Source organism: Crocuta crocuta, unplaced genomic scaffold (assembly GCF_008692635.1).
Source record: "Crocuta crocuta isolate KB4526 unplaced genomic scaffold, BGI_CrCroc_1.0 scaffold81, whole genome shotgun sequence".
In the NCBI taxonomy this organism is placed as follows: Eukaryota; Metazoa; Chordata; class Mammalia; order Carnivora; family Hyaenidae; genus Crocuta; species Crocuta crocuta.
Window position 1 is genome coordinate 250,133 of NW_027527808.1, and position 20,527 is coordinate 270,659.

Here is a 20,527-nt window from a genome sequence, read left to right on the forward strand (position 1 = left end):
GTCAATATACATTGCCACAGGGTATGCCTACATGCTAGATATGTCTTAATGTGAAACAACATATTACTGTTTAAATGTAAAATAAAATCAAAGCCTCTCTGGCCTCATCAAAATAAAAAGTCCTAACTTAGTTTATTGATTTTTATTGTTTTCTCCACTCAATCCACAGGTGGCATGAATTGGTCAGATTTATTAATTGATTTGGTACTGGGCAGTGTCAGACCAAACAGACTGACAGTATTCACCAGTCAGAAGAAACAAAAGCCACATCAGGTGTCATATAGCATGAAATATTCTAGTGAATTCTCTTAACCACTCATTTCTTTATTTGGAAAAGTCTTTGGATTTTTGACTCAGTGATGCAAGGTGAAATGTATAGAAAGTTAAGGTCAAAGACCTGAGTAGTTTCTAGAGTTTGCAATCATGGTTGAATTTTGCTATACAGAGCAGAGGATCTCACTAGAATGAAACACTCTGGGTCTTTTTTTTTTTTTTTTTTTTTTTTACAAAAAGGAGAAACTCACTTGACAAATCATGACTTTATTTTGTTTTACAAAAATAGGAAAAAATGAAAACCTGAAAAATAATTTTTGAAATGTGCTGATATAAGTCATAAAAGCAATAACTAGACTGTATATTTTAAGAGACCTGTTACAATTTGAAATATATGTCAGGTTTCCACATTCATCTTTCTAATAGTCATAATGTATCCAAGCGACTTTTTGATCAGTAATTATCTCAAAACGATTTCCTTCATTCATTTAATTGGAATAGTCGTTCAGAAGTAGCCAGGTTCCAATGCCATATGACCAAAATCTATTACTAGATTAAGTCATTTTTTAACTAAATGTGAAACAGTTAAAAAAAAAAAGTCGTAAAACATTTGGCAATCAAAGGGAAGATTGTTTTTAACATTAAAATGTGACTTGTAAGTTATTGGTTCCATAAAGTTGAATTTTTAAAAGAGCATATAGGATTTAGATTTTCTTTTTCTCCTCTCTTTTTGAACTAAATGTAGAGAACACATACCATATACTCAGTATAAGCCTGTTACACTTGAAAGATTTGTTCTGAATGTCCAGTGGGAACTTGGAAATCGTAATAATTTGTAGTATCGATTGAGTGAAGCTATGCAGCTGGGGCCTCCGGTGAATAGACAGGAATAGACATTTTATTGATTAACTTTTACAGTCATATTTTCAAGACTCCGCTGCAACATAATTTTCACTTCCCAGCTTTGTGTTGCTGCATCATGAAACTTGGATTCTTCTCTCTTAACATTTACCCACTTGAGGAAAAAAGTATGGACATGTCTTGCCAGGGTTATGATCTACAGAGATGCAAAACTTTCTGGAAAATTATTTCCCTTAAGAAGCAGTAGAAAAGAACTGTCTCTACCGCAAACAGTAGAAAGGAACTAGCTGTTTATAACAGTTTGGGAGATACCATTACAGCAACTATTTGGTAATTAAACTTCGTCGTATCACCCTCACTCTTTTCAGGTTTAAGCATCTTAATTTTTCTGCCCTAACTTCATGCATGTAACTATTAAATTATCTTGTGATGGTTTTTGTTTTCATTAACAGTTTCTATCTTATTTAATATGAGCAACAGAAGAAAAATTATCATACTGGTAGTCTATAATTTAGTCTGAAATGAAAATTATTAAATGCTAAATCGTTTGGCCAATAATTTCAAAGTATGGAAATGTGAATATATGTCTATTGGACATATGTGATATTTCCCTAGGCCTGTGAGAGGTTTTTTTAAAGGTTTTTAAGCAAAATATGGTTGTATTTGCACAGGTGACTATAGGGGAAATATTCTGTGTATAACCATATGTTTATTTACCTCAGGTTATTCACTGCTCACATTTTTGGTCACCAGAGTAAACTGCAGATTTTATACTTTACTTTTACATATGTGGAAACTATATTACTGTAATTTTATGTAAGAGCTGCTGACAGAGATATTTAGACATTATATTGGATTTGAGGAAAGGGATTTTTTAAAAGAAGTATACATCAATTCCTTTTTTTAATTCACATTTGCATTTCTTTTAATTATGATGTTGAAAAATCATGTTAGAATAAGTTGATCCAAAGGCGAAATTCAAGAGCCCCATGTGACTACACCAGCCCAAAAGATATAAAATATGATTAAATGAGGCCAAAATTTAGCAAGTCCTAAGAATGCTGTGTGATAATTCATATTACATGACGTTTATGCCTTATACAGTTAATTTTAAGAGCTTATTTTTATTTAATATTAGTGATCATTACTATGAAATTTTGGTTTTAAAGTTCATAGATGGGATTTTAAGAGTATGCAAAGCATTTTAAGCTTCCAATTTACTGCTGTATTAATCCAAAATTTAAAATTGTGTGGAACTGGTAGTGAAAGTATGAAAATGATAAGTTGTTCATGTTATAATGCATTTAAATTTTTAATGATATTCAACAAGTTCATAGTTCTTTTTTTCCCTGTTGGTTTTCAAAGATACAATTATTGACTTAGTTTTCCTTCTAGGAGTCTTTAACTTCTTCTGTGACAAGCCTTATACACACGTTTACGTGCAATAATATATGTAAAAACAGAGTTTTTTGAAGTTCCATAGTTATCACAATGAGTATAGCACATTAATGCTCTTCAAGATTTTTCAGTTACTTGCATATATGAACCTATGTTATTCTTCTAATGGAACAGGTCTTTATTTACAATGAAAAGATGTTTGCATAAAATATCTAGGAATTAATTCTTTCCTTCCTCACATTAAAAGGATGAATAAATTAATGTGCAAGGAATACAGGTATTTTTAATAATATGTGTGACTCTTGGAAGACTTACCTGCATAATCATGTATGTATTTTAAACTTATTTACCAAAATAAGAAATGCAATTAAGACAGATCAAGTAATAAACATAAAATACAAAAAGTCTGAATTGAGATTGATTTCAACATAATCCTGTAGAGGAATCCCCACTTATTGATCATTTTAAAGCCCATGCATAGCACTTAGAAAGATAAAGTAAGCAAGGTCAGATAATCAAAGCATTTAAATAGTAAAAACAGCAACTGCCACTGTAGACTGCTAAAATAAATCCATAATACAAATTGCTTTAGCAAAAAGTGGATGAGCAGCTGATCTTCCTATTGAACTCTGATGCCGTTCAGTGACCACACTGGGAAAAGGATTGGAAGAAATGCTTTAAAGATCAATATTGAGTGAGATGTAGCAGGGATTCATTTTGAACATGAAAGCATTACAGGTGTGGGAGCATAGACATCTTTAGGAGATGTCATCAAGTGGATATTGTTTAATACAGCTAAAAATGCCATCTATGCCTGATATTGCCAAACAACAGGCACAGAAATGCTCTCTTAACTGTTTCAAGAAATTGGGGTTTAAAATAGTTCTCAAACTTGTAAGTATAGAAAGCTATTCTAGACTAAAAGAGTAGTACAACTAGTTACCAAAGTAAATTAGCATCTCTCTACCAATTTATTCTACTCATGTCATTAATGCATATTTGGGATATCAAATGATAAAGTGATGGTAGTCTGCAGCCCTGCATATAAAATTATAGATTGGGGGTGGAAGAGGTATTTTTGGAGTTGTATGAGTAGAGTATTCTTGTTGCAAGTCCCTTTTTGAAACTTGTTGCAATTTGAGGAGTCCTATTTTAAATGCGTGTTTGAACTCTACTGGCTAATTATATTCTTGGCTCTAGTGAACTCCAATGGGAGTTTTCAGTATATAGATGTATGACCAGCAGAATTAGGTTTAACAGAGTTAATTACTATTCTTATAAAATTGGAGTTTAACTTCTACTTAATGAGACACCTTCATGGCTATAATGAAGTTTTGTGGCAAACCGAATATGATTTAGTGGAAGTACATGCAGCTTTATTGTATTTTGGGATAAAGTGGTTCTTTAGTCAAAATGGACAGTAATGTGATTTAATTACTCCCACCTTTTCTCAGGTTCTCACGTGTGTCCTCCTTATGTCATTGTGTTTTATAACTTCTAAAATCATCTGCATGTTCACTGTCTGAATAGTATTGTGTCATGATAAGTACACCAACAAGAGTTTTGGCACGTATTTTCCCACCAGCTTTTTCTGATGGAAGATAACCATAGTCTCCTGATAACTTGAATGCAGTATTTAAGATAAGAGCTTGACAATATTACCAATTGACTTTACTTCATTTACAAAAATATTTCAATACTAAAGTTCTCAATTCAATAACATATAGCATGGAATCCTTTGAACCTATTTTATTCCTAAGATAGAAGGGAAAGAACTGAAATGAAGATTGGTTACATTTAAGATGATTTCCATATCAAGATGAAACATAAAAATGAAGCTTGAGGCTTAAAAGTTGCTTAACTCTGGCTCAGTTTTTGCCATTCCCTTCTTTCCATAATGAATAGTTATTTACAACTATTGTAGTCTCCATGTTTGCTGTATGAATTGCTGACGGCAGCTATTTCAATGGTGAAATTGTGAAATAATATTCACAGTTGTCAGAAAAAGGTCATTCCATTTGCATTCATTAGGAACCTGGAGGACCGTGCAGTGTGTGTTTCCTTTGGGATGTTGTAGCTATTGATTTATATACAGCTGTAGGAAAAATTAATTAGGATTATATTTCACTTATTACTGCAGGCTGTGTAATAAGAAAGAAAAACATTTTTTGTTAGAAAGTTGAACAGAAAAACCTAAATGGAATCATTGTTTCTTAAATCATAACTACTTTATCATCTAATTTTTCTTGTATAATCTGGTTAAAGGCTTAGTGCATTTAGGGAAATTTAATTAGCACTTTGAAAAATGAGTGTTTTAGTACATACCCTATATTAATAATGATAATTTAAATTAAGCAAAAAAGACAATTTCCCTTGTTAATTGAAAGTTTCCTTTCTCCAAGCTAAGGCAATGTGTATTTGTCCACTGTGAGTTTGGAGACATTGGAAGCTTTTGCCAAAAGAGTTAAATTAAAAACCAAACAGGAACCAAAATCAGGTAATTTCTCAAGGTGAAGAAATAGATCCCAGAAATGAGAGTTTTAGTAGTAAAACAAGAGAAAAAAGTTCACTGAAATTTTACATTTTCTGTCTAAGAAACTATATATAATTAGGTTGTCCTATGAATTAAATATTTGAAATAAACTAGAATATGACATTGACAATATTCTCACTTTGTGTGATAATACTAGATTTCAAATTGTTTTAAACAATAGGTTTGGCTTCTTTCTATGAACACCATGCATACTTTAAGTTAAAAAAACTATTCAATTCAGTTCTCCACATTGTTTATATGTGACACATGTTTGAGATTAATCAAATTGTAGTCACTTCTAATTAATAGCAGAGAATAATTTCGAAATGGGGCAGAAACAGATGACAAAGGAGAGTTTGTGAGTGTTCAAGACATACTTTATGAATGGAAACACATGCCTATTATAACATTTCTTACTTGAAAATTTTATTAACCCCCCCATTGTCTTTTAGATATGTAGTATTTTCAGAGAAACCCACTGCCTGGCCCATGGTGGACACTTTGGTGTAGAATCAGTATTTAGGGACAAACAAATCAAAGAGATGTCTTTTGATGGCCTTATAAAATCTAAAACTAAAGCATTAAAATCCATTTGTAGTATTGAAAATTTTTAGGTTTTATGAAAGGAATTCATAAGAGGTCAACAGCAAAACTGAGTACAAATATAGGCTTCTTCTGTACATTTTATAGAGCAAATACTGTCTAAAAAACAATGACTAGGATTAAAATACATTACTCCCCTCTCCAAAACTTCTAACTATGTTAGCCATGACCATAAAAATCATTCCTTTATGTACTGACAGCATATAAATTGGGTAAATATTTTGTCCTTTGTTTCTCTGTTTCAAATGCTTGGGGCCCCTTTAAGAGAAAGCAGTTTTATCTTGAGTAATATGGAACTTTGCCTTTCCAGAATGATAAGCAATATTTTCCACCTTGGCACATTTTGTATTCTGTTGTAAAAATTATATGAGGTAATTATGCTGAGATTCATTGCAAGCCCTTGGCTTTTGTAGTGCATCTAGCTTGTCCAGTTTGTTTTTAGAATAATGTTGTGTTAGGTTAATCATGAGGTAACTAACTAAGAATCTTATAAAATCTCATGGAGGTTTAAGGTAAAATTTTGAATGACTTTTTTTTAACTAAAACAAAATGAGCAGAACTGTATTTCTTAGGGAAACTTATTGATCAAGTTATATATTGGTCCACAATGTATTGAAAAGGTAATGTTTTAAAGGCACTATTTCTTTAGATTGTCAGGGACACGATAAAGTAGCTAAGATGTTGTTCTTTACTGTGAAGGACTCATGAGCTAGTAGTGGGAACATTCATGGAAAGAGATGTTCACAAAACTAAGTTCTGTGTAATATGTCTTTTAAATACAATGGAAAATTATCATTTTAGATAATAGATAGAAACAATTACCCCACAAGGGGGAATTAAAGAGGCAATAATAGGTAACGATATTTTCAAAATGTGTAAATATTTAAGAAGGTATTCATGGGCAAAAAAGACAAGGAAGCAAGAACAATGAGAAAGTATATTTCTGGTTTAGAAAATGGTGAGTACTTTATGGTGTGGAGAATGTTTAGGTGTTTAGAAAAGCAGGTTGGATGGTGTCTATGATGGATTTAGAAAATTATAATTTGCTTAGAAATAAATGGAGAGATCATAAGGAGCTGTGAACAGACTAGTGCATTTGATCACATTAATGTTTGAGAAGCAATATCTTTTCTCTCAACAATTCAAGGGACTATTCCCAACCATTCTTAAATATTGATGTCTTAACCTCCTTGTGGTTGCTTCCCCACTCAATTAGGACTCAATTATGTTGTATACTCTGTGCCCCCCTAGCACCTACTGCATACTCTATTATAGGGTGCCTCTTATCTTATTTTACCTATTGGTATATAAATAAAGGCCCATTTTTCCCACTGGATGATTTTGTGTTCAATAATCTTCCAGGACCATCATAGGCACTGTCATCTTTTAACTAATTTCGATTAGGCAAAGGTGACATGAACTTAGCTACGTGCCTGAACCAATATATTATCCATCACCTTGTGAAATATACTGAGTTCCCGAGCTGACTCCTAGTATCTAATGAGAATATCAAAGTACCAAACCTTCACCCTTAGCTTATGTATGGCTTCAGATAGCCCATTAAGACTGAGAAAAATATGGTGGGAAAATGGAAGCTCTCCTGAAATAGATGAGGCAGGGGGACTAAAGTATAAAAAATTAAGAAAGAACACATGAGTAGTAAGGCAAGGGTACTCACAGACTCATAGTCTGGTGCTATGGTCAGGATGTTTGTGTTACCTTCAAATTCATATATTGAAATATTAACCCCCAAAGTGATGGTATTAGTAAGTGGGGTCTTTGGGAGATGATTAGGTCATGAGTGTGGAACTCCCATGAATGGGATCAGTGTCTTTATAAAATAAGCTGATAGAGCTTCCTTGTCTCTTCTGCCATGTGAGGCCATAGCTAAAAGCCATGGATATGCCAGGAAGTGGGTCTTCACTAGCCACACAATCTGTTCTTTGATCTTTGATTTTGCATACTATGGAACTGTGAGAAATCATTTTTTGTCATTTATGAACCACCCAGTTTATGGCATTTTGTTATAGCAACCCAAATGGACTAAGCAGGTGGGGAATACAGAAGGCAAAGAAGAGTAGAAAAATTAAAAGACGAGGAAGGACTAAGTCCTTATGCAACATAGACTTGAATTTGACAACAGGCAGAAGATGAAGTGGACATGGAGGATACAAGAAAGAAAGAAGAAAGAAAGAAAGAAAGAAAGAAAGAAAGAGAGAGAGAGAGAGAGAAAGAAAGAAAGAGAGAGAAAGAGAAAGAAGAAAGAGAGAAAGAGAGAAAGAAAGAAAGTATAAGAGAGAAAGAAGAAAGAAAGAGAGAAAGAGAGAAAGAGAAAAAGAAAGAAAGAAAGAAAGAAAGAAAGAAAGAAAGAAAGAAAGAAAGAAAGAAAGAAAGAGAAAGAAAGAAAGAAAGAACGAACGTAATTGATTGGGCAAGAAATCAGAAGATACACAGATGTTTATGAAGGGTAAATATATACTTAGAAGGGCCTCCTTTACAGTGTAGGTGAGTAATAGGTAAAGAAGTAGGGAAAATGTGAGGGCATGTTTAGAAAATGAGAATGATTTTTGAAACACAGTGATCTGATGGAATGAGTATGGCAGAGATTTAGAGGATTGTGAGCAGGATTGTAAAAAATTATGTAAACCATTGAGCACTCACTAGAATATAAGGGAATAGATACTAGTGTGTGCTTAGGGAAAATTAGACTCACGAGGTATAGAGAATTTATGAGGCAAGGACTGCTGGGTTTAAGTGAATCCAAAAGTGCCAAATTCATTTGTTTAACAACCAATTCCTTATGTCCTGCCATGTGCCTCGCATGATCAAAGTCCTAGGTATAAACAGTGAATAAAATAATGAATTCCCTGCCCTTGAACAGGTTATGTTCTAATGGGAAGTTAGATAACGAAATGGCAAAAAAAATATATATATTGGATAAGATTATCCAGGATGGGTTGTATCCCTTATGGATTTTATAATTTTCTTCATCACAGTAAAGGAGACTTGAATATTAGGGATGTGGAAATACTCATCTGACATAGCCTCCTCCAGCTCTGAAACTACCCTCTGCTTAGGAATCCACCCTTTTGTGTTTTTGGTTTACCTGCTTTCTGAAGGCTAGAAAAGGTGACATTTTGATGCTTGCTTGTAATAAAGGCCCTGAAAACTTCATGGCAATTACTGACAAATAATTAGAATATATGCTCACATATATATAAAATATGCTCACATATATATGTATAAAATCACATATTTACTGGTATTTGAAGACATCTCTATTCTCTCTATTCTTTTAAGTTTGGTACAACTTTAAATTCATATACAGATCTTTCTTCTTCTGGTTTTCCTCTTTATCCTTGATCTCTTGGCTTCACTTACAAAGACAGATCCAAAGTATTAGAGCCTATGAGCTCTCTCACCATAGATGCCAAGTATTCTCCTCTCCTCATGCTTCTTTTGCTCCTGATAAAGTTAATCTAATTTTCCCATTATAGTTATTCCTTCCTTCATCACTTTTGTCACTGACTACTCTACCTCCCTCTCTCTACTTTTCCATCTTCCTTATACTCCACTTATATAACACTTAAGTAAAGTTAGATTCAAACTAGCAGTGACTGCCCTGTATCTGGATTATTCTCGATTTGAATTAAGGCAACAAATAAGCCAAGGCTGGTTTACCATACTTAATTAGACATCTCAAAAGAGCTCAGAAGAATTCACACACAAACCAATTAATTTAAGATTTCAATGAATTATTTTCAAAGAATAAAATAACAAATATAAATCTCAGAAAAAGTTGGACCTATTTATTAACAGTAAATGTTTTTATGGCATGATTCTTAACTGACATATTTAATTGAATGCATGTTTTTAGTTGCTAGTATCCCTATTGCTGAGGGGGAGAAATTTGGTATTGATTATTTGTTTGTTTTGTGTTTGCTTCATTTCCCTCACCTCTAACGCTTGATAAGACCCTTTTTTATGATCTCAGAGACTTTCCTAATTTTATTCAATAACTTTCTGTAACTATTCAAATCCTTCAACTGGAAGTGCAAGTCAAACTCATCCATAAGTGCAGACCTTCACTGAGAGCATCACAAATGCCTTGCTTCTTTAAAACAGAAGAGAAACCCTCAAGAATGAGTGAGCAAAATATCCACCATGTAAACTTAAAAACGTGAAATGTAATTAGGAGAAAATTTGGCAGTGCACTACAGCAAATCTAAATGTGGAAACAAGAAATATTGACAACTCTTGGAAAATCAAATAACCACATTTCCTAAGTTGATGTTGTATGTAATTTAAGCCTGACCTAAAGTAAATTATTCAAAATTATTTAATGAGAATTCAAAATATCTTTATAACTAATGAGAACACTTGCCACTTATTGAGCACTCAGTATGTAGAGTCTATACTGGTTGTCTTACTTGCTTTGTTTCATTTAGTCTTCATTTCAGTTGATTAAAATTAATATTATTGTTATCCTTTCAGGTAAGGAAACTCAAGACTATAAAGATTAAGTAATTTGCAGTATATCCATACCTGAGTTTTAACCTCTTATGTAATTGTACCTTGAAACATATTTTCAACCATTAAATAAACTATAGCAATTTGAAACTACAAGAATAACTTGGTAAGTACAGAAGATGAAGAGTATTTATTTAAATAGTAGCTTCCAGAGTCAGAATTCATTTTGGTAGCTGTGGATTCTACCAGTAAGCATTTAATATTGCTACAATTATAGTTTATAAATGTGGAGAAAAACAAACAATGAAAGTACTATGAAAGTAAACTTTAAACACAAATAGAAAATTCTGGCATGTCTGTCATAAGATATTCTAGAAAAAAAAACCTTAACAACAGATTAACCAATCCTGGCCAATGTACCAGAATAAGATCTCATTTAAAATGTTTTAAACCATAGTGCTCAAGATATTTCCAAACAATAACTATTACTACTATACACATATGTACTACATGTAACACAATAATGTAATTGTAGTCAAGGAAGTAATGCAATTGTAGAAACTGAGGAATATGAATTTCACGTTGACAATGGAAATGACTCTACATTGACAATTGAAATGGCTCTGACATTTAACAGACCTAAGACTCTATGATGATACTTTGAGAAAAAAATCTGAATATGTACCCTCGCAAATTTTCTCTAATTTTTGTAAGGCATTCACAAATAGATTTTAAAAATATAAAATATACATTAATGTCTCTGTTTGCTAAATCCAGAAGGGTTTTGGAAAGATTTAAATTACAACACATTTTTTACAATAGAAATAAATGACCAAAAAAAAGGCAAAAGTGGGAAGCACAGTGGTTACCAGAGTAAGTCTAGCTGTGGAAATGATTGCACGTGTGTACCTGATATCAGCAAATTAACACCGGGGCCAAAATTCAGTGTCCCTGATGACAGAATTAAGGACACTAGAATATTACGTGTGAGAAGGCACACAAGACAAATCTGGAATATCAAGATGAGACAGTCAAAGAAAGAAAAGAGATTCATTCCATTCCACCATGCTGGCAAAAGCTGTCACTTGTGTGAGGTTTCTGTAGGACACACCTGATTGTGGGAAAAGAACCTGGATCCACTGGCTAAAACGAGAATAGAAACAAAATTTAAATGACTGGAATAATTGCATCAACTCATCAACCTTGATTATTTTGGAGAAAACAAGCATGTAGGGCTTTATTTTCCCTAAACTCTATAAAGAACTGTCTTACCTGTATGACCTTAAAAGGCTGGGTTAGTTTGGTTGTCTAAAAGCATTTTCAGGGAAACTTACTTTTTTCTCAAGTTATGCACTTGAAGAAATATACAATGCTTTGCCTAGATATATTTTCCTCTTAACAAATTAGCCAGGATTTCTAGTCTGATCTTTTTATTTTATTGAGAAGCAAAAATTTGTGAATGCCCCTGTGGGAATGAATGGATTCGTTATTATTCGTGACACCTCCACTGCTCTCCGACCTTTAGGACGCTTTATGCTTAGAGAGACAAGCATGTTAGTCCTCTGTGGCAATGACAAGATATTTGGGGAGAACAGTACTTTCTATGGAACAGCTTTGACTTTTTTCCTCCGATGGATCTGGAAGTGTAACTCTACTGTTAAATTCAAATCTATACATGTAGACACAGAAAAAGGTGCTATAGTGCAGTGCTCATAAATAAAGAGAAGGCAGACTAGCATTTAAGAAACAAATAGGCACAAAAGGAAGAAAAAGGAGGGAATGAGGCTGAAAAATGAAATGAAGACAACAACTTGCTTTTATTTTTTTGCATTTTAGCTTCACATATACATTGGGATTTTAAATTGTATTATCCTTAGAGGAAATTATTATGCATCAATGATTTAAATTTGTAGGAGGTTCCATCTATTTTTTTTTTAATCATGAAAAAATCAAAATAGAGAAATTCTGTGAGCTACCTCATGTCTGGTGGTGGATCTGGGACTAGAAACTGATTTTCTGATGAACCTCAATAATCTTCTAATTAGGGATTCTATTAAATGAAGTCCAAATTTTACAAAAATGTGTTTACCAAAGGATTTTGTATTTCTGCTACACATGGCTTAGTATGAATCTAGGGGCTGAGTTTCAGTAGATAAGCAGCAGGAATATAAAGTGTAAAAACAATTCTTACCCTTAGGTGAATATTTCAAATATGTTATTCTGTGCTTGAGGTTAAATGAAAGTTTTGCTCATGCAAGAAATAAATTCTGCTTAGGTAAAATGTAGCATATTATTTTCCTTCTTATAATTAATAAGTGGCCTTGAGGAAGCAAAATTGCTGAGTAGTATGATAAAGCACTTGTTAATGGAGATACATTTATCCAAAGAAATATTTATTTTTTTCCCCCAAAATGAAAATCTCTTCAGCTAAATTGTCTCGTGTAGTCAGTTCTCTACCCTCACATTTGAAATACCAGACCATGTGAATTACAGAGTAATAGTCAAAGCTGAGCTTGACTGGGCTCAGGAGAAATGTTGCTTTGCACAAGAGAAGGTTTTAGATGTGGAGGCTCAAATGTTCTTAGTTGGATTTGGCTGCAGCAGATAAAGGAACAGAGCACTCAACTGCTCCTCCAGGAATAGACAAAAGATGAACAGATGTGGTTTTTTTTTTCCAATAGTAATACAGGAACTATTCTTAAAGGATTTTTACTGGATATAATTGTAAACAATATATGTGGTTAACTCCACATAAAGTTCTGTTTGGCTTGTAAAAAATGATTTAAAGTTAATATGTTGGATGAATTACTTGTTTTTCTTTAAAAACAACAGAGAGCTCACATAATAGAGCATCTCATAATGGACTGCAGAGCCAGACATACTTGAGTTTGAATTCTTATAAGCTATTGACAGTTTGAGCAAATTACTTCTAACACTCAGTATTTTCATCTCTAATTTGTAGATAATAATATCTTTCTCACTGGGATGTTATAAGAAGGCAGATAATTTTGTAGAGGTCATGCACTGGCCTGACACAGTTGTGGTTCTCAATAATTGGTAGGCATTGTCAAATTATAAATAAAGGTTTGTTTCTTCAGATAAAAGATGCTACAGTTTTCTAATAATTAAAACTATACCACTGGGACATAACGGATACAAGATTAAGCAGATTAATGTATTTGGAGGATATTGTCCTTATTTATATCCTGATAAGTGGATATAAAGTAGTCCCTGCAAATGAAGACTTTTTTGGTGAGTTTCAACTGCACGTGGGTTATTGCCTGGCATCAGCCTCAAAAAAAAAAATTTTTCCTCCAAAGCCCAGCAGCATCATATATGAAATATTATTAGCCTCTTTAAAGAAAAAGAAAAATAGGCTCTCTTAGAATTGTCTAGAAGTATTCTCTTTAAACTTGCAGTCTCTTCAAATTCAGTATTTTGCAAACTATGTTAGAGATAGTTTTAACATAACCTTTGTAAGAAGAAAGAGATTGATTAATTTGCTGCTGACAAGAGTTCACATTCTTTTTGTTTTTCTCAGAGGATGCATCTGCTTCCTATTCTGAACATGGTTCTACTTACAATCTAATTGCGCTACCCTATACTGCCCTATTATTTTCTGAGTCTGAGCCTACATTTTAGGCCAATCATCGAAGAGTACAGGAAGAGAAGACTTGGAAATTGAAGGCTACACACACACACACACACATACACACACACACACACACACACACACACACACACAGACATATATATACTAGTCTCGTTCCATATATCAGTATAGCTGCTTCATATTGTGTAAGCATGCAGCTCTATGCTTTAGGCTTGTCCTCACAATTTCCTGAGATAGGTCAGAATTATTGTCTCCATATGAGGTGTGATATTTGTCATCTAATGATAAATGGTTGAATGATTTAAGCACTTACTTGGGCTTCATAGTTACTTTGCTTCTTTCACTAGGTCTTGGGCTGTAGTTAGAATATTTTGTCCAGATGTATAAATGGAGACCTTGAAGAAAAAAATCATTAAGGTTTTGTTAAGTTTAACTCTTAAAATACCACCACAAATAGTAATTAAATTAGTATCCATGAAGCGCTATAATAAGTGAAATACAATTTAAAGGAAATATTACATATGTAAAAGCTGGATTCAAATTAAGATCCCCTTTTCTCCATGTTGACTTGATGAATTTAAGTTTTGTTGCAATGTCACCCTATTCTCTAGAAAACCATCATGGTGGTGCTCATCCCAAATTTGGTAATATATATATACCATTCCATCATAAATTGTAGTTAGAAGGTTTGGGGGTACTGAACCCTTGGAAGCGCCATTATGTTTGATCTTGGTGCATACGACTGAAGTCTTGAATTTCTGATTTTTCTCTTTACATGTCAAATCTTCAGTTAGAAACTTACCAATCACTTGGGGAGCCTGGGTGGCTCAGTCTGTCAAGCATCTGACTTCGGCTTAGGTCATGATCTCACAGTTCATGGGTTCAATCCCCACTTCTGGCTCTGTGATGACAGCTAGCTCAGAGCCTGGAGCCTGTCATTGGATTCTGTGTCTCCCTCTCTCTCTGACCCTACCCTGCTCACACTGTCTCCCACTCTCTCTCAAAAATAAATTTAAAAATTTTTTTAAAAAGAGAAACTTAACCAATCACTTTTGCTAGGCATAGAAAAACCATAGTGTAAAGGGTAGTGCAAGAGATGAATCCCACCTCACAACAAAATCTTCAACCTAAGGATCGCAGAAGGTAAAATTGTTCACTTATATTGTCAAATGGTCTCTTCTGAGTATGACTTACTCTCTTATTTTCTTGTATACTAAACATGCAACACCAAATATACTATAAATTATATACTGTATATATATATAGTGTATATACTATAAATTATACACTAATTGTTGATATAGTATAATATATATACATTACATGCTAATATACTGAATATATTAAACACTGATAATATATACGCTAATATACTGTCTAGCATATAAGTACAGAACTTGCAGCATTGAACATTTGCTAAAATAAGTAAAAATAAGCACTTAACATGTCCTAAAAGAATGTTGGAAACTTATATATGTCATAAATACAGTCCCAATGTCATCACTTTACAGCAGAACAAAAGCAAAAAATGTCATTCCGAGATGAGTTAGTTCTGCTGAGGTCATGGTTGATAAGCTGCAGATTAGAATTTTAAATCCAGAATTTCTAACTTCAAGGCCAGTATTTATTCAATTATGTTGTATTCAATTCTTATAAGAGTATTAAGGTTTAATAGAACTTTGGAGAAAAAAATGTGTCTTCTTCATTAGTCTTGGTCTTCCTCCACTAGTGGTTAAAACCAATGATCCATTTTTTTTTAAACAAACCATTCATGAACAGAGACTATGTCTTTGCCTCTTTGTCTATTCTCAGCATCTAGAACACTGCTCTGCATGAGTAGGTGTCCAATCACTGTTGACTCAGATGGACAGAATTCATTCTTTAAACCAAATATACACCTAATCTCAAATGATTGTCCCCATCTGGCATGTCTAATTTTCCCAGAAATAGAAATGTTCATTCATTCTGTAAAGTTTCCTATTTCTGTTTTATTTTATTGTGTCAGGAAATTATCACACCAGGAAATTCTTGGGCAAAATACACTGGACTCCCTCTAGCCATGGAATATTCATATTATAATTAATATGTTAATATTCAGTTATAAATTCATATTTTCCCCTTTATACTTGGGGATTGAATTAAAAATATTAATAATGCTACACTAAGTCTTGTAACAGTAGGACAAATAATGAAGAATGCTTATTATTTGCAGTATATTCTATATAGTATAGTATTCTTTGCAGTAGAATCTATTAAGTGAAAAATCTGAAAATTAAAGCTAACAATAACTTTTACAGAGAAAAATCTAAGGTAAACAACTGAACTTTACTTTTACAGAAAATATTCATATAAATCTTCCATAGTATTACTTTAGCTTAATACTAATAAATCACTAAGAAGTTTTAACACAGCCCATCTTAACATTTACCTGAAAATATCATAGCACCTGATCATTATAAAAAGGGAATTCAGTTTCTGCCTGAACTGAAACAGACATGCATTTCACCTTGTTTGCATGTGTGTAGATTAAACGTTTTCTATAAATCCGGATGAGTTAGATAGATTCTTAAGTAGTTCATTCACAATATTTTCTTCTCTTCGATGATATCTTTATAAATACAGTTGTATCTGTTTAGATACAGACACATGTATACATATGCAAAGTTGATGAAATCATCAGAAAACCAGTAACATCCTATTCGGATGAATAAAAGAAATATGTACATTGACAACAGTGAGGCTCTCTAGATAGTATCTTCATGGTCATGCTGTGGTCTTTTGTTTATACTCTGTCTCCTTATATGGACTTTGTAGTCTATTTTGAAGAAATCAGATGGAGTCCAAAACATTCACATAGAATCTCCAATATTTCTAAACCTGTTATTTTACCCATATGTCTCTCTTCATTCTTACTATGACATTGCCCCATAACTTTCATAAAGATATATTCATATTTATGATATATCCAAATAAAAAGTTTATATGAGAAACATTCATTTATTCATTTATTTATTTTATTTACCCAGCAAATATTTATTGCTATGTTGTAGGTATCTTTCAATACTATAGAAGGATATATCAGGAAAAGAGACAAAAATTCCTTTTCCTAATGGAGCTTACATAAAACTGAAGAGACCGACACAAAATAAAATTCCATTTCTACTTGTGATGAATTTTGCAAGAAAAAACACATTGTGAGGAAAAGTGTATATAAAAATAACTTAAACGTCAAACAAAATGTCTCCTTTAATTAAAAACAAATTCAATAATGGTTTGGTTTGCAAGCCAACAAGTGTCACATGACTTCAGGTGGTTATTTTGTGCACTGCTAAGACATACATTTCCTTTTTAGTGGGGGATTCATGGGGAGTTATTGTCTCACATCCCTGACAAATTTTTGGATATTTGTTTTAAAAATAAAATACATAATATCACAGCTTAGAAATTATGAAACTGATCTACTAATCCCTCCCTTTCTTTAATAGAAAGTAGAGTGTCAACAAGTTGATTCTGTATGGATTCCCAAGGGTACACCGTAGAGTATTTCAAAACATGATATATCATGAAAAGCTTATGAATGTTCATTTAGAAGCTTGGTCATATGGGTTTGCTCATGTTTTGAACAAATGGAGCATATGCAAAAATAAACTATTATTTTAGCAACACAACTCAACAACACTCTAACAAGAAAGGCTATATATAGACTTTACATATAATTACTATACAAAAGAGACACTACTGAAATTTTCATGTGATTAGTATGTAGAAACACATTTTATTCATTCTTCTTTTTAAAATGACACAAGTGCAATGTGTTTGCCACCAATTTAAGCCAATTACTTAGAATGCTATCTTTACAAAAACAACTGTCTTAAGTTGGATTCCCTGGAAACAGGTTCTGAGGTGGAGAGTTCCGGGTAAGAGGTCTATATTGGAAGATAGACCAGAAGGTACTCAGGTGGCTGGATAGGGAAGGGATAGGTTTGATGTTCTTTGTATTCATCTTGCTTATCTGTGGGTATCCGGAAAATCTTTGGTTGACTTTTCAAATACTTATTCTGCCTCATTCTCTTTTTTCTTTCTAGACATCATCTGCATGCATGTTAGACAAATTGGGTCATTTATAGGTCCTATGCTGTCTTCTATATATGTATTTTTCCCCTCTGTCTTCATTTTACAGATTTTTTATTGACTCATCTTCAACCCAAAAACCCAATCTTCTAACTTATCTAAATTGTCGTTAAACCCATATGTTAAGGTCTCAATTTCACTTATTTGATCTTTAGTTCTAGAGTTCCTTTAGATTATTTTTGTAGACCCCAGTTATTTGGTAAAATTCTCCATCTTTTAATTTTTTTTCTGTCTCTGCTTCTATTTTTTGAATATATGAATTGCTATTTTAAAATCCTTTCAACAACCCCAATATCTTACTCTCTTGTTATTTCTCTTGGTCTTCGGCTATTTGGTCTCATTTCTTGTCATTCCAATGAATAGTTAGACTGGTAAATGACTTGTAATATCATCAAATGATGTAAAATTTGTTTAAAAAATAGATGGGCTCCAAGTAGTGTTAACTTCTTCCAAAGAGAGGTCATCTTTTTTACAGTGAGTAGATGGATGTCAGAGCTATCAGCTTAATTAAATTGAAAGCCATATTGAAACCCAGACTACAGTTTTGACATGGCTCTGTCCACCTTGGGTTTCTACCACTCTTCAAGCATAGCTCTCCAGAGTTTTGATGAAAGCCTTCTTGTTTTCACCATAGCCCTTCTGACAACATGACTTGAACTTGAATGCATATTTCTCAACATTGAGAATGTCAGATAACCCTCTTGGCTTAGATTTTTAACCTTCCTTCCCATACAACTTCAGAATTTGAGCAACTGTCTTGAAATTGGTTTTTCTTTTCTCTTTCTTCTTCTTCTTCTTCTTCTTCTTCTTCTTCTTCTTCTTCTTCTTCTTCTTCTTCTTCTTCTTCTTCTTCTTCTTCTTCTCCTTCTCCTTCTCCTTCTCCTTCTCCTTCTCCTTTCCTTCTTCTTCTCCTCCTCTGCTTTCTGTTCCATTCTGAAACTGCCAAAGCTTTGTTATTTTCTCTATTCCCACCAGCAGAAATCTTTATACTTGGATTCTTGTTTTCTTATAGGGAAAGCTGCTGCTTTTCAACCTTGAATCCACTAAGTGTTTCACAATTCAGTCCCAAATAGAGGATAAAAATGATTCCATTTTGGGAGTTTATGAGTTGATTACCATGACTTTGCAATGTCAAGATTTGGAATGGTAAAGATGAACATGTTTCAACATATTATAAAACAGATCAGGGTCTCCTCCAAACATTCACTAATGAAAGATGAAATATTGATGGGGAAAATGTAGTACCATCATCACTATCTGTATTTTTTATGTTGGCATGGAACTCTGCTTATATGTGTCACACGGTGACCTAGGCTTAAAGAGCAACCATGATCCATATTATTTTTCAACAGATTACATACATCGTTCAATCTTATGCATCATCTGTAGAATACAGGGGTGCAACTATATCATTTCTCAACATTTCACCAATACATTATTTGGCTCTATGTCTATTTGGGGAATGTTTTTCCTTGTTTATTGCATATATTTATACTCTTGTGTTATTGTTTATACACAAGATAATTTGATAATGTCGTTCAGTCCAAGCCCCAAAGTTCATTTGGAAATGGAAATATGCATGTGTGAGTGTGTATTTGTGTGTGTGTCTGTGTGTGCACATCCTAGTAAGTACATAAGCCAAAACACAAAACTACGTAAATGTCCATCCTGAAAGATCAAGTGAGATAGAGAGGAATTACATCTAGTGCAAATTCTAGTACAGAATCCAATACTCCTTCACTCTTATGCTTGTATTTTGAATAGCAATATCCATGAATGCTGAATAGGCCTAATTTATTAATTATTAATCTCTAATTCACATCTCAAACTTCATCAAATACCTTTTATCTTTCTCATAATATTTCCTAAAAACTACTGCCTTTAACAATATCTATTAAAGGACCATTGGTTTCTAGAGTGATTTTAACTTGACTCCCCATATTTCTATACTCTCCATAGTGTGCCAAAATTAGGTCCCAGGTCATATAATGGGGCAACTATTTAACTTCAACATTTTCTTCCATTTTATTTTCCCTGTAATAGTAATATACACAAACTCATTCAATTTTTACTTTGAACTCTCCTTGAAAGAGCACAGCACTCCAACGTGGTATGAAATGGTTTTAGTCAGGAGGATCCTGTTCACATTAGGGAAATATATAATGAATTGTTGCACAACTGAGTCTGGTGTGATTTTCCTACTTGGCCCACTCATACAATCATGGAGTTACATTAAAGAATATGTAATTATCTTTACCAAGGCATCCCAGAATACCTAATCCTATTCTTGGTCTATTTGCTCCTCCCTACATACACATACAAAAAAAAGTAAAACAAGCCTTTACTATTATCTAGAAGACTGGCCCTCTAGTGTATATTTCAGCTGAAATAGGGTCAAGAAAACACCCTTTTTTTCAAGGCCAGAAGATTAATCTTAAACAAAATCTGAATCCAGAATTGATCACTCTAATAAGAAAAAAATGAGATAAAAAATCACTGCCAGTGTTACAGAAAATAGAAGAGGAAAAGAACAGAAATAGGGTTTGCTCCCAGGTCGTATGCTGCCTCAGCTGCCTGCCACAAGAATTTTCAGGCTGGGATTGCTGTTGTGCGGTCCACTATTGTGTAGGAGACAAAAGTTCCAA

General features: G+C 33.2%; 1 protein-coding gene across 6 annotated transcripts in view; it reads left to right on the forward strand.

Annotated features, from left to right (window-relative positions):
* The window catches only part of LOC144239969 (uncharacterized), a 277,882-nt gene that overhangs the window by 227,531 nt on the left and 29,824 nt on the right, over positions 1-20,527 (forward strand). The gene's annotated exons all lie outside the window — the stretch shown is intronic.